The sequence below is a fragment of the Lathyrus oleraceus genome, chromosome 3 (genome assembly GCF_024323335.1).
Source record: "Lathyrus oleraceus cultivar Zhongwan6 chromosome 3, CAAS_Psat_ZW6_1.0, whole genome shotgun sequence".
In the NCBI taxonomy this organism is placed as follows: domain Eukaryota; kingdom Viridiplantae; phylum Streptophyta; class Magnoliopsida; order Fabales; family Fabaceae; genus Lathyrus; species Lathyrus oleraceus.
This window is the reverse complement of record NC_066581.1, coordinates 375647861-375660894: the sequence shown is the minus strand read 5'-3', so window position 1 is coordinate 375660894 and position 13034 is coordinate 375647861. Positions and strand designations below refer to the sequence as shown.

Genomic DNA, 13034 nt, shown 5'->3' with positions numbered 1-13034 from the left:
TTCACCGTATGACAGAACTGGCGACTCTGCTGGGGAAGAGAAAAGAGAGGTTACCTTAAAAACAAGATCACTTATTCAATTTGTCTGATTTATTTTTAAGGGATTGCTTGGGTATGTTATGCTTGAGTGAAAGATCCTACACCCGGATCTAGTGTACCTTAGGTAAGTAGCAAGAGATCATCGCGACTGTCCGGCGTATACTGGAATGGTCAAAATGATGGCTACGGTTAATGTGGCACTTTGGATGTCCTGATGTTCCTCATGTTAGTTGAGGAAATATTTGGCATTCGCGTGGTGTCATAAAAGCATTAACCAGACCTTTAGAACCCTAATTGACTCATCCTGGCCATTAGAAAGTAGTGAGATAATTGGCTTCGGTTCCGACTGGAGTTGGTTGAGACTCAATACTACACTCTTTGAGATTGGACTTTAGGGAAGCTTCGGTCAACCACTTGGTGTTGCACTGAAGTGGACTTAAGGAAAGGTCAATGATTTGAGATCCTTCTAGAACCCGGTTACTATTCTAAGACAGGTTGAACCAACCAAACTTCAGTGGGGAGGGTATTTACCTATGGAACTCACGCAAGCCTTAAAACCTAGGAATGATTGTTGTGTGACTTGCTTGTGCTTGTTATTTATCTAACAACATGACATCATAACAACATAACATCATAACATCATGGCATTGTACTAACCATTTCAAGGATTTAGGGATTTAACTCTGCTAAAAAAAAAACAGAAAAAACAAAAACAAAAGCAAAAACAAAAGAGAAAAGAAAAAAAAAAGCTCTTTTTGTTAGTTTATGCAAAGTTAAATCCCGAAAGTCCTTGAAAACATTTCATACATTGCATTGCATCGCATAACAGGTATTCTAAAGGATCAGTGTTCTCACGATTTTCCTATCAAACAGATTCCAACAGATTCCAGCAGATTCAAACAGATTGAACAATGGCTCTCGAACAAACTGTCAAAGATCTCCAGGCCCAGAATGCTCAATTCCAGGAAATGATGCTGAGCTTATCTAAGGGGCAGGAAGAACTGAAAGCTCTTTTGATGGAGAAGAAGAAGGACCAGAAACCTGTGGGTTACATCAACCCGGGGAGAAGGCTTAAGGGACAGGTTACAGGAGTCAAGATTAGAATTCCGAAGGATTCAGAAGAAGAGACCGAGAATGATTCGGAAGATGAGAATCCTAATCTCGTCAATTCTGAGGACGACGATGAAGATTATGAACATGAACAGTACTCTCCGAAGGATGATAAGTACAAGTTGCTGGAAGAACGTATGCTAGCTATGGAGGGGCAGAAAGTGCCCGGTCTGGATTTCGAAAACTTGGGTCTGGTCTCTGATGTGGTCATTCCCCGCAAATTCAAGGTTCCCATTTTCACTAAGTATGATGGTGCCTCTTGTCCTCAGATGCATCTAAGGGCTTATGTGAGAAAGATTCAGCCGCACACTACTGATAAGAAACTGTGGATCCATTTCTTCCAAGAGAGTCTGTCTGGCACACAGTTAGAGTGGTATTATCAGCTTGAGAGCTCTAACATCCGCACATGGACTGATTTAGCAACAGCTTTCTACAAGCACTACCAGTATAATTCTGAGTTAGCGCCTACTCGGCTACAGCTACAAAATATGACTATGGGCTCTAAAGAAAGTTTCAAAGAATATGCTCAAAAGTGGAGAGATTTGGCTGGCAGAGTCAAACCCCCTATGACTGATCGAGAGTTAGTGGACATGTTCATGGGTACACTGACTGGCCCATTCTACAGCCATCTACTGGGAAGTTCCTCGTCAGGTTTCACTGAACTTATCTTGACAGGTGAACGGGTTGAAAGCGGCATTCGAAGTGGAAAGATACAGGCAGCTACTTCTGCAAGCACCAAAAAGTCCTATCAGGGAAAGAGTGAATCAAATGCTGTGTACAGTGAGAGGAAGCATAACAAGAAGAATCGTGACCATACTGTTGGGGCAGTTACAATTGCCGCACCGCCATCTCAGAACTTCCAACACAGACAAGACAGGTCGAGAAGACAGTTTACCAAGATCAATATGACTTTAACCCAAGCACTGCAGAGTATGTTAAAGGCCAATTTGATTACCCTCAGAGGCCCTCCTGCAAATCCCAACACTACTTCTCCTCGTTATAATCCCAACGCCAGGTGTGCCTATCACTCCGATAGCCCCGGGCATGATACGAATGATTGCTGGTTGTTGAAGAACAAGATTCAGGATATGATCGACGCTGGAGAAATTGAATTTGATCCTCCGGCGACCCCCAATGTCATCACAGCACCTATGCCTAATCATGACCAGAATGTTACTGTTGTGGACGACAATTCTCACGTTACTGACGTTGCTGATTTAGCATCTCCTCTCCTGATCGTTAAGAAGAATTTATTGCAAGCTGGTTTATTTCCAGGTTGTGCTGAAGATTGCGATCTCTGTGTACTCCGACCCAATGATTGTTTGAAGTTGAAGAACGGCATTCAACGGCTGATGGATGATCGTACAATTCTATTTGAAAGGGTTCCTAAGGTGGACAACTCTATTGAAGAGGTATCTGTGATTGCTAGGTCCAAAGCTCCAGTGAAGATTACCGCTACTAGAGTGCCTGTGAAGATTACCGCTGAGCCCAAAGTGGCTCCCCTGATTATTACCGCACCTGGCCCTGTGCCATATTCCTCCAGCAAAGCTATTCCGTGGAACTATGGAGGCGACGTTTACATCCATGGCATAAAGCAGGTTGGTAGTTCTGCTAATCCTAATGATATTGTGGGGACTAGTAAAGTTACTCGAAGTGGAAGGATCTACTCCCCAGAAATCTCACCTCCCGCTCCCGAAATTCGAGGAAAAAGACCAGTCAATCCTCCTCAGTCAGAGACATCGGTCGAAGTTACTTCTGAAGATGTTGCCAAACAGGAAATGGAAGAGATGCTGAAAATCATCCGTAAGAGCGATTTTGATGTAGTGGAACAATTGGGGCATACTCCGTCTAAAATCTCAATGTTGTCTTTATTGTTATCTTCTGAATCCCATGCCAATGCGTTGATGAAATTCTTGAAGACCGCTCATGTGCCTCAAGAAACATCCGTCGATCAATTCGAACATTATGTTGCTAATTTGACTGTTGACAATGGCCTAGGCTTTTTCGATGCTGACCTGACGCCAGCAGGAAAGAATCACAATAAATCTCTGCATATCTCCATCGAGTGTGAGGGGATCACCCTGGCTCACGTGTTGATCGACAACGGCTCTTCCTTGAATGTGCTCCCGAAAGCTGTACTCGATAAATTTGACTACAAAGGCATTGAATTGAAACCTAGTGATGTTGTGGTGCGTGCTTACGATGGTGCGAAGAGTGTTGTCTATGGTGAAGTGGTTCTCCCTATCAAGATAGGACCTCAAGTCTTCAACACTACCTGTCACGTGATGGACATTCGTCCCGCCTACTCCTGCTTGTTGGGGCGCCCTTGGATCCATGGGGCAGGTGCGGTAGCTTCGTCGCTTCATCAAAAGCTGAAGTATCCAATAGCAGGCATGGTTGTCACTGTATGTGGAGAAGAAGAGTATATTGTCAGTAGTGTGCAAGCCTTCAAATACGTCGAGATGGATGGTGAATTCTTTGAGACTCCTTCTCAGTCATTTGAAGTGGTTCCTCCACCCAGTCCTGTCCTTAAGCCAACTCCCCTTGTGCCCAAGGTTGTTCGTGCTCCCCCTGTCATGATCTCTCTGAAAGATGCTCAAGCCGCGATTGAAAATGGTGATCGTGCTGGTTGGGGTCAACTGATCAATGTACCGTACAAGTCTGATAAAGCTGGCCTGGGGTTTAACTCTGGAAAGATAGTCAAAAATCAGATTAATGCTATGGAAGATGCTGATAGTGATTGCGACTTAGATAGCTGGATTTTCCCAACAATTGGTGACGGACTCAACAATTGGAAGACTGAAGACATTATCCCGATTTCCTTTAGTCAGGAGTAATTGTTATTGTTTATTCTAGAATTGCAAATTTTAATTTTCTTTTACAATCAAACTTCTTAAAGCATTGTGTCTATGCCCGAGGCACAATGGCTAATTTGTTAGGGGTTTGTCATTTTCATAAGCATATTCATATTCAATAGATCAATGGACTTTTTGCATTCAAATATTGCGCTCTTTATCTTTCCTGTCATTTTTCAAACAAGCTATGTTTCTTGCACACACTCACGTAACAATTTGCCGATCCATATCCACTCTGGATCCTGTTGGTAATGACTCTGCTACTGTTCATTATGACTTTGAAAATCCGATCTACCAAGCCGAGGATGGAAGCGAGGAAGATTGTGAAGTCCCTGGAGAACTTGCCCGACTACTGCGAGAAGAAAAGACTATACAGCCGCATGAGGAATCAATTGAAATTGTAAATCTGGGTACTGAAATAAACAAGAAAGAAGTCAGAGGTTTCTTGGGGCACTCGAATTACATTGCCCGATTCATTCCACACTTGACTGCTACCTGCAAACCCATCTTCAAATTACTGAGACAAAATCAAGAGATGGTATGGAATGATGAATGCCAAGAAGCTTATGACAAAATCAGGAAATATCGCCAAGAACCTCCAGTTCCGATGCCACCAGTTGAAGGAAGACCTTTAATTACGTATTTGACCGTGTTAGAAAATTCAATGAGGTGTGTTGGGGCAACATGACGAGTCTGGTCGAAAAGAGCATGCCATATACTGCCTTAGCAAAAGGTACCGACTGTGAAACAAGATACTCACAGCCCGAGAAAGCTTGCTGTGCTTTGGCCTGGGCTGCTCGCCGACTAAGACAGTATATGTTGAATCATACCACCTTATTGACTTCTAAGATGGATTCTATCAAATACCTATTTGAGAAACCTGTTGTCTCCTGAAAGAGTTATCACTGACAATGGTACTAATTTGAACAACAAGATGATTACTGAACTCTGCACGCAGTTCAAAATAAAACACCATAACTCTTCTCCGTACCGGCCAAAGATGAACGGCGCCGTGGGGACTGCTAACAATATCAAGAAGGTCATGCAAGAAATGACAGTAACATACAAAGACTGGCATGAGATGTTACCCTTTACTCTTTACGGTTATCGCACTTCAGTGCGCACTACGACAGGGGCAACTCCGTTCTCTTTAGTCTATGGAATGGAAGCCATCTTACTAGTGGAAGTTCAGATTCCCTCTCTAAGAATCATGAAAGAGGCGGGCTTAGATGAAGATGAATGGATTCAGACTCGACTCGATCAGATAAATCTGATTGATGAGAAGAGACTTGCGGCTGTTTGTCATGGGCAGATATATCAGAAATGCATGACCCAGGCATTTAACAAAAGAGTTAAGAGACAGGTGTACCAACTTGGCGACTTGGTGATCAAGCGTATCATTCTACCACAAGGTGATCCCAGAGGCAAATGGACTCCCACATACGAAGGGCCATTTGTGGTTAAGAAGGTATTCTCTGGTGAAGCCATGATACTCGCTACTATGGATGGTGAAGACTTCCCACATCCCGTGAACGCGGACATAGTTAAAAAATACTACGCATAAAAGAGACCCGCTAGATCGACGTATCTAGGCAAAAGTAAGGGCATCCCGGCGAACCAAAAGGGTTCGGGCAAAAATTAGGGATATATAAAAAAAATGTACACCCGGCAAGTCGAAAACCTGAAAAGGCGGCTTGGGCAAAAAAGGGTATCCTGGTGGACTGAAAACCTGAAAAGGCGGTCCAGGCAAAAATTAGGGATTAAAGCGTATGACTATGTCCCGTTCTCAGTCAACTTTCATCCAAGTTCGAGGGACTGACCAAGCCAATCACTTCTATCCGACAGCAAGGGATGAGATGCTCGAAGACATAATGACAGTAGTAGGCTTAAAATCAATAGGACTTCTTCCACATAGCTTTCTCTTTGTTTTCGACAATTTCCTCTTACTAGGATTTCTGTCTCCTTGTACACAAATTGCCTGTTTATAGGCCTCCTTTCAAAATCAATACAACCCTCTTTCAAAAAAAAGATGCTTTTGTTTTTACTTTTCTGTTTTGGTTGCGTAAATGTCCATTGATTTAATTTGAATTAATATATGCATTTGAATATGACCAATGTTTACCAAAATACATGCATAGAATAGCAATAGCAATTACTACAAGACTTCAGGATCGAGGATAAGGTCTAACCATGCTTCCAATGAATCCGCTACCAATTCTCTTCCCCAGCAAGCCTATTTTTCCCAGAAGAAATTGGCAGTATTCCCCGGCACAGCCAGCTATTCCCCAACAGAGGTCGGCATCGCCAGACAGGCTGATCATCTCATCCATCTCCAGCCCGACTCTGCTGAATATTTCCACCATCAGACAGAAATCAAGCATCCCCAGCCGAGAAAGGGTCATCGACACAAATGTCTCAAATCAGTAGATGGGGATTTATTTTCCCCAGTAGAGTCCCCAAGCAGAACTTCTCATACGCATAACTCATTCATTACATCCTTTCACAGCATACGCATGCATACAACATTCACATTTATTTTAGCATAACACGAAACATCTCATGCATCATGACATAGCATGAAGCTAACTTTTTCTTTGCAGGTTAATTATCCTCCTGATATAGTCAAAGTAGAAGGTTCATTCAGACAGACACCTTTATCAATCACATTCAAGATTCAGATACATATTTCAAATACAGTTCATGGGAACATTCATTCTGACAACACTTCGATATCCTCCTAACGATGGCATCTCTAAGCCCATCCCAGACATTTATTGCAAGTACAACATATACAGGTTATCAGATACAGCCTAACGTACGGTTCATTCTGATTCAGCCCAACATATGACTTCTTCAGCAACTCCAATGCGGTCTAACGTACGACCCATTTGGACCTTCAAATCCTCGGATACTGCCTAGCGTACGGTACGTTCAGGGGTGTAGTCTAGCGTACGACTACTTTCTTCTTCGGATACAGCCTAACGTACGGCTCATTCTGCAACTCGGATACGATCTAACGTACGATCCATTCTGAACTTCAACAACCCCAACGCGGTCTAACGTACGACCCGTTTGGATCTTACAACCCTCAGATGCTACCTAACGTACGGTACATTTCTGAAGTGTAGTCTGGCGTACGACTACCGCTTTCATCATCAGATGCGGCCTAACAGACGACTCATTCTGCGACGGTCTAACGTACGACCCGTTCGGATGTCCATCCCCTCAGATGCTACCTAACATACGGTACATTTCTGAAGTGTAGTCTAACGTACGACTACCCCTTTCATCATCAGATCCTACCTAACATACGGTACATTTCTGAAGTGTAGTCTAACGTACGACTACCCCTTTCGTCATCAGATTCAGCCTAACGTACGGCTCATTCTGCAACTCAGATACGATCTAGCGTATGGTCCATTCTGATCCTTTATCCCCAACAGCATATGACACACTCCGACTCCCCAGCGAAGTCGGCAGCCTAATGGATGACTCATTATACGGTCTAACGTACGACCCAGTGTGGCACCCATGTCTTCAAATTGGCCTAATATACGGCGCGATCTGAAGCTTTCGTCATCAAACCTCCCGGATGGCATCTTTAAGCCCATCTCCATCAAGACCAACTGTCGATTCTCAAGTGCAAATTTTTGGGGCATTCTAGTGTTCAATAATCTTCCACCTCCAGACCACGAATGGCATACACGCCATCCTAACTCTCTCGGTTCAAGAATATTGAACAGGGGCAGCTGTCATACCCCAAAAATTACCCATCATTTTTCCTAAAAAAAAAAAAAAAAAAAAAAAAAAAAAAATAAAAAACGAAAAAAAACGAAAAAAAAAAACGAAAAAAAAAAAAAAAAGAAAAAAAAAGAGAAATTTTTTTTTAATTAATTAATTAATTAATTAATTAATTAATTAATTAAATAATTAAAATAAATAAATAAATAAAATATAACAAATTATTTTGGACTTGGGTCTCCCTCAGTCCAAGCCCATTACCCACGAAATTAGTCTATAAATACTGAAGTTTCAGTAGGGGGAGTGAGACTTGGAGTTTACACTGGGAGATTCACTGGAGAAAGAAGGAAGAGAAGCAAAACACTCTGAGGTTTCCTTGGAACAAAACCTTGAGGAAAAAGAAAGAGAGAGAACAGAGAAGGACGGATAGAAACTTTGGCATAGGAACCCTGCCTACCCGGAGAATTTAGAGTAAAGAAACCCTGAAGGCAGCCCATCTGCACCGAAGCCATCGCCGTCCAATTCTCGCTGCCTAACTTATTCCGATACTACAAGTGGTCAATCCCTTCAACCTTGAATTGGCAAACAGGTTTGCGTATCTCTATTGTTTATACTTTCAATTGGCCATATCTACATATATAATGTATCATGATTAAATGTTGATATATAATTTGCTTTCGTATGGGAATCTAAATATGCCTGAATACCCTGAATGTTTGACCATGTTATTCCTGTGATAAAATGCCATAAAATTCAAAGTTCCTAACATGGGGCTGTTTTCAAATTCAAAATCCGTGGCCTTCGCTAGGCGAGGCAGAGGCGAACGAGACAGTAGCTGACTTTTCTATTCTGTTTTTTTTTTTATGTTTTATCATAGCCATGCATTATTCATCCTACCCTATTTATTGTTGTGATATTTCTCCGGTGTAATCTTCGATTGCACCCTGATTTGGTGTTCTGACATGTTTCTTTTTTTTGAGTTTCGTAAAGGTTCACATATCCCAGGAAAAGGTTATTGGCTAGGTATTCCACTTTATTTGTGGGATACCCTTGTGGAGTTTCATCCTAAATTAACTTTTAATGTATTAATTTCTAATGTATTAATTTTTTAATATATTATTTTTAATAATTTTAATGTGGAGTTTCATCCTAATTATATAATTAATTGTAAAACTTTGCCTTTGAATAAGTGATCTTGGACCTCTCTTTGTTGCCTTACGATTACGATATTACGGTCATGTCCCGCGAACGTGGGGATACCCTTAGCAAAGACCCTTCGGTTAAATCATCATAAAATAAATTATAGTCCCTCGGATGTTGCCTTCGAATATACAACTTTGTCCCTCGATGACCCTCCGATGTTGCCTACGGTTAAAAGATGATAGTCCCTTCGAATGCTAAGATATCCTCGTAACTGTTGCCTTCAATGACCTATCGATGACCCTACGATGACCCTTTTACATCCAAAGGATAAAACTACTTATTTCTCAATAATAAGGACAGTTTTACCCTCATAAGGATAGGAAATACTCATAAAGACCTTGGGTCGGTATAACTCTTAATTGCTGGCTCACAACCTAAAACATTTTTTCACACCTCACACCTTTCAAAATACCTTCAGAAAATCACCACTTGGTATACATTCATACTAGAATCATTACCGAGTTATATTTTTCTAAACAATTTTCAAAACTAAACGAGATAATCACTTTGTATACATTCATACAAGAATCATTACAAAGTTAAATTCTCTTTCCAAAATAATTTTTCTAAACAATTCACAAACACTTTTTTTCAGACAAAAATAATATAAGTGATCGAGCAATTAAGAGCCCATGGATAACCATGGATACAAAGGGTGCTAACACCTTCCCTTTGTATAATGTACCTCCCGAACCCAAAATCTAAATTAAGGTTTTTCCTGTTCTTTTCCACCTTTCCTTATTGGATAAAAGAAAAGTCGGTGGCGACTCTTGCTAACCGCGACATTGCGATTAAAACCACAAAAAAGTCCAGTTCACCGTATGACACATATCATAAACATTGAGCAAGTTATGGTCCTTGGAAGTTAACCTCCTAACTAGGGCACAAACAGAATGACCTATAATCTTTCACCATAAAAAATGACTTTAAAAGAAAAACTAGCTCTTAACCTCAACATGAAAGTTGTTTGTAATGTCATATGGAGTAAAATTTATCTTGGAATAATTTTCATATGACACAAATTGTAGGATATAGGGTCTAGGGAACCCCAATTTTGACCAGTTGACTTTCTATAGTCAACCACCATGCACCATCTTGCAAACTTGAAGTTATCTTGATACTTTGGACTCAGGAGGATCATATATGCATAAGATGATGTATAATTATGTATCCCTTTATATACTTGACCAATTGTTAAAAAAATTTACTGAGGAAGTCACACAAGATACCTAGATGAATTAGGGTTTCCAAGGCAACCTAGCTTCAAACTCTTGATGATTTCTTGATCAAAATGATAAATTAAGATCATGGGGATCCCTATATTATGTCTAGAATAAATGTAAACTATATCTTGATTCATCTCCTTGTATTGAGGGTCTCAAACCCTAGTTGTGAGCTTGGTGAGGCATTGGTGGGTGCGTACACTACCTACAAAAGAAGCAAAGCTATGCATAGACATGTTTTTGGTATTTTGGTTAGTAGATAATGAAAAACAAAGTATGATACAATCAAATGTTCTTAGTGATCTCTCCAATGCAAACCCAATGAATTAGGGGTAAGGAGGATTCCAAGGTGTGATCCTAAAGCAAATGCAAATGATGAGATAACATGAGGGATCTTAGGGTCAAAATTGGGGTCTTACACTCGCCCAACGAAGCTACAACGAGAATCATGTGAGACAAGTCAAATAATTTCCTAAATAAAAATGTTCCATTCTCGCCAACGAGGCTGGAACGAGGAAGCTCGCCAGCCGAGAATTTTTCTCGCCTTGCGAGGCAAGGTGGTATGAGATGCTGAGTTGGAAGATTCTTCAGAGTGAAGAAAGGCTGATCGACAAGCGAGGTAACAACTTTCCAGGTGAAAGTAGCATGACATAACAATTATATATAGTTTCATAAACATTTCATTTTGAGACTCTTGGAGAATTTGAGAAAAAGTGATCATTAGAGAGAAAGAAATAGAGAGAAGAGTAAACTTGAAGAATATGAGATGGATACGCATCAATTATAGGGAAATCACCATTGATACCTATCCTTATTTATTTCTTCTCATTTGTATTCATAGCTACCATGAGTATCTAAATCTCTTTCTTGTTGGGATTGTGTGTAATCCATCGGTACCGTATGTATTTATTATAATCGTGGCGTTATATATGAATTAGTCATTTATTGATATTGATCTTATCCTTGTTTACTTGCTCAACTTATAGTCTCAAATTGTTACTGAGAAATACTCTTTGAATCTCGATCTAGGATAATCATCTGTTAGATTCTAAACTCTATAAATAGATTTAAGTTTATCGTTCACCATAGTACCGAATCTTAATGCTACCATATTGTTGAATAGGTTGAGAGATTATCGAATAAACAATACAGCTGAACTCTCATAAGGGTTTAAACATAACCAATATCGACGAGTGATACGTGATAACATTTATCAAATGACTAACCTTTGTATAATTGATCAGAAGAATACATGCGTAATCGGTGGATGAACCTCAATCCCAACAATTTGTTTTATCTTTGAAAGTTTACTTATTAAACCATCATTTTTACATTACGTACTTTATGCAAAAAAACAACTCGACAACTTTTCCCTTAAACTATATAAACTATTGAATGTCATTAATATCGCATCAGTCCTTGTGGATACCATAAACAAATATTTACTTTTGATGTTGAATACTGCAACCATCAAAGTGGAGTCGTTGTCGGGGACTGACGCTTATACATTAAAAGCATTGTGACCATTCATATTTGTTTAAGCACTTTAGAAAACATCATATAGTACATATATTTTTACCTATCATGCTTCTTACTTGTGTGGTTAGGTTATGAATTCTGTGTATGCAAGGTAAAACTCTGGAAGATCAACTTCTTTTTGATCCAGAGATCGAAAGGACAATTCTAAGGAACAACATCAAGACCATAAGATGCAAACAACTATCCAAGCAACAAGAAAGAACTTCTACCTAAATTTATTCTTCTCCATAACAAGAGAAAGTCACGGCTGAGGTCGAAGACAACACCGAAAAGGTCATCAATAACAACCTACCCGTAGATGGAAGTATGCCATGTCACAACAGCCCAAGGAGACTGACTCACATGGCCAGAACACCTACCAATTCCAGGAAATCAGAGATGAAAATGAGATTACTTCAGACTATTTATAGAATCCTTTCTCCGGTCTTGATCATGAAGATCCCTACACTCACATCACTAAATTCTATGAATTATCTAGTATGCTTGGAGCTTCTAAAGCATAAGATGAAGTCGTATTTATGAGACTATTTCCTCATTCTTTGATTGGTAAATCTAAGGATTGGCATCTAGACCAATCATCACAAATCATGACCAACTAGAATATTCTTAAAGAAAAGTTTATTAATCAGTTCTTTCCGCATAATAAGTTCTTGGATGCAAAGACCACAAATGAAAATTACTGTGTTTGCTCAAGGCTCCACATAAACACTTTGTGAAGCATGGGAGCGTTACAAGTCTATGTTGAGGAAATGTCCTAGTCATGGTATCAAGGATATTACACAACTTCACATTTCCCACAACGGACTTCAGGCGCATCCCAAACTTTTGTTAGATGCAACACCAGGTGGTCGTTAATGTCTAAGAGTGTAGAGGATGCAATATCTATAATTGATTGAATGACACTCAACAACTATCAAGTCTACTATAACAGAGGTGAATCACAATGGAAATCTAGTATTCTCGAGTTAGGAATGAATGATGTAATCTTGGATCAAATAAGTTACTTATCAAATAATGGAAGAACTCACCAAGCAACTTTTTAAACTTCCACAACAATTCAAGCAGATACAAGAGACACCGAGTAAACCTCGACAAATCACTTATTGTGAACTTTGCACAGGTGATCATCCTATTGGCTTTTATCCTCAAGCTGACGAAGAAGCGAATTATATGGGGAATTAACAACAAAGGGAAGCAAAATATCAAAGTAATCAGGGCTATAAACATAGAAACAACGTGAATTATGGTCAACGTTAGAGGCAAGATACATGGCCGTCAAACAAGCATAATCCTTATCAAAATTTCAATTAAAATCCTCCATAGTC

The 13034-nt window shown here is 40.0% G+C and overlaps 1 non-coding gene across 1 annotated transcript; it reads right to left on the bottom strand.

Moving 5' to 3' along the window:
• Window positions 1-12369: 12369 nt before the first annotated feature.
• On the bottom strand, window positions 12370-12476 carry LOC127133995 (small nucleolar RNA R71). The gene has a single exon (XR_007807778.1). It is a non-coding gene; the product is annotated as a small nucleolar RNA R71 (small nucleolar RNA).
• Window positions 12477-13034: the final 558 nt, after the last annotated feature.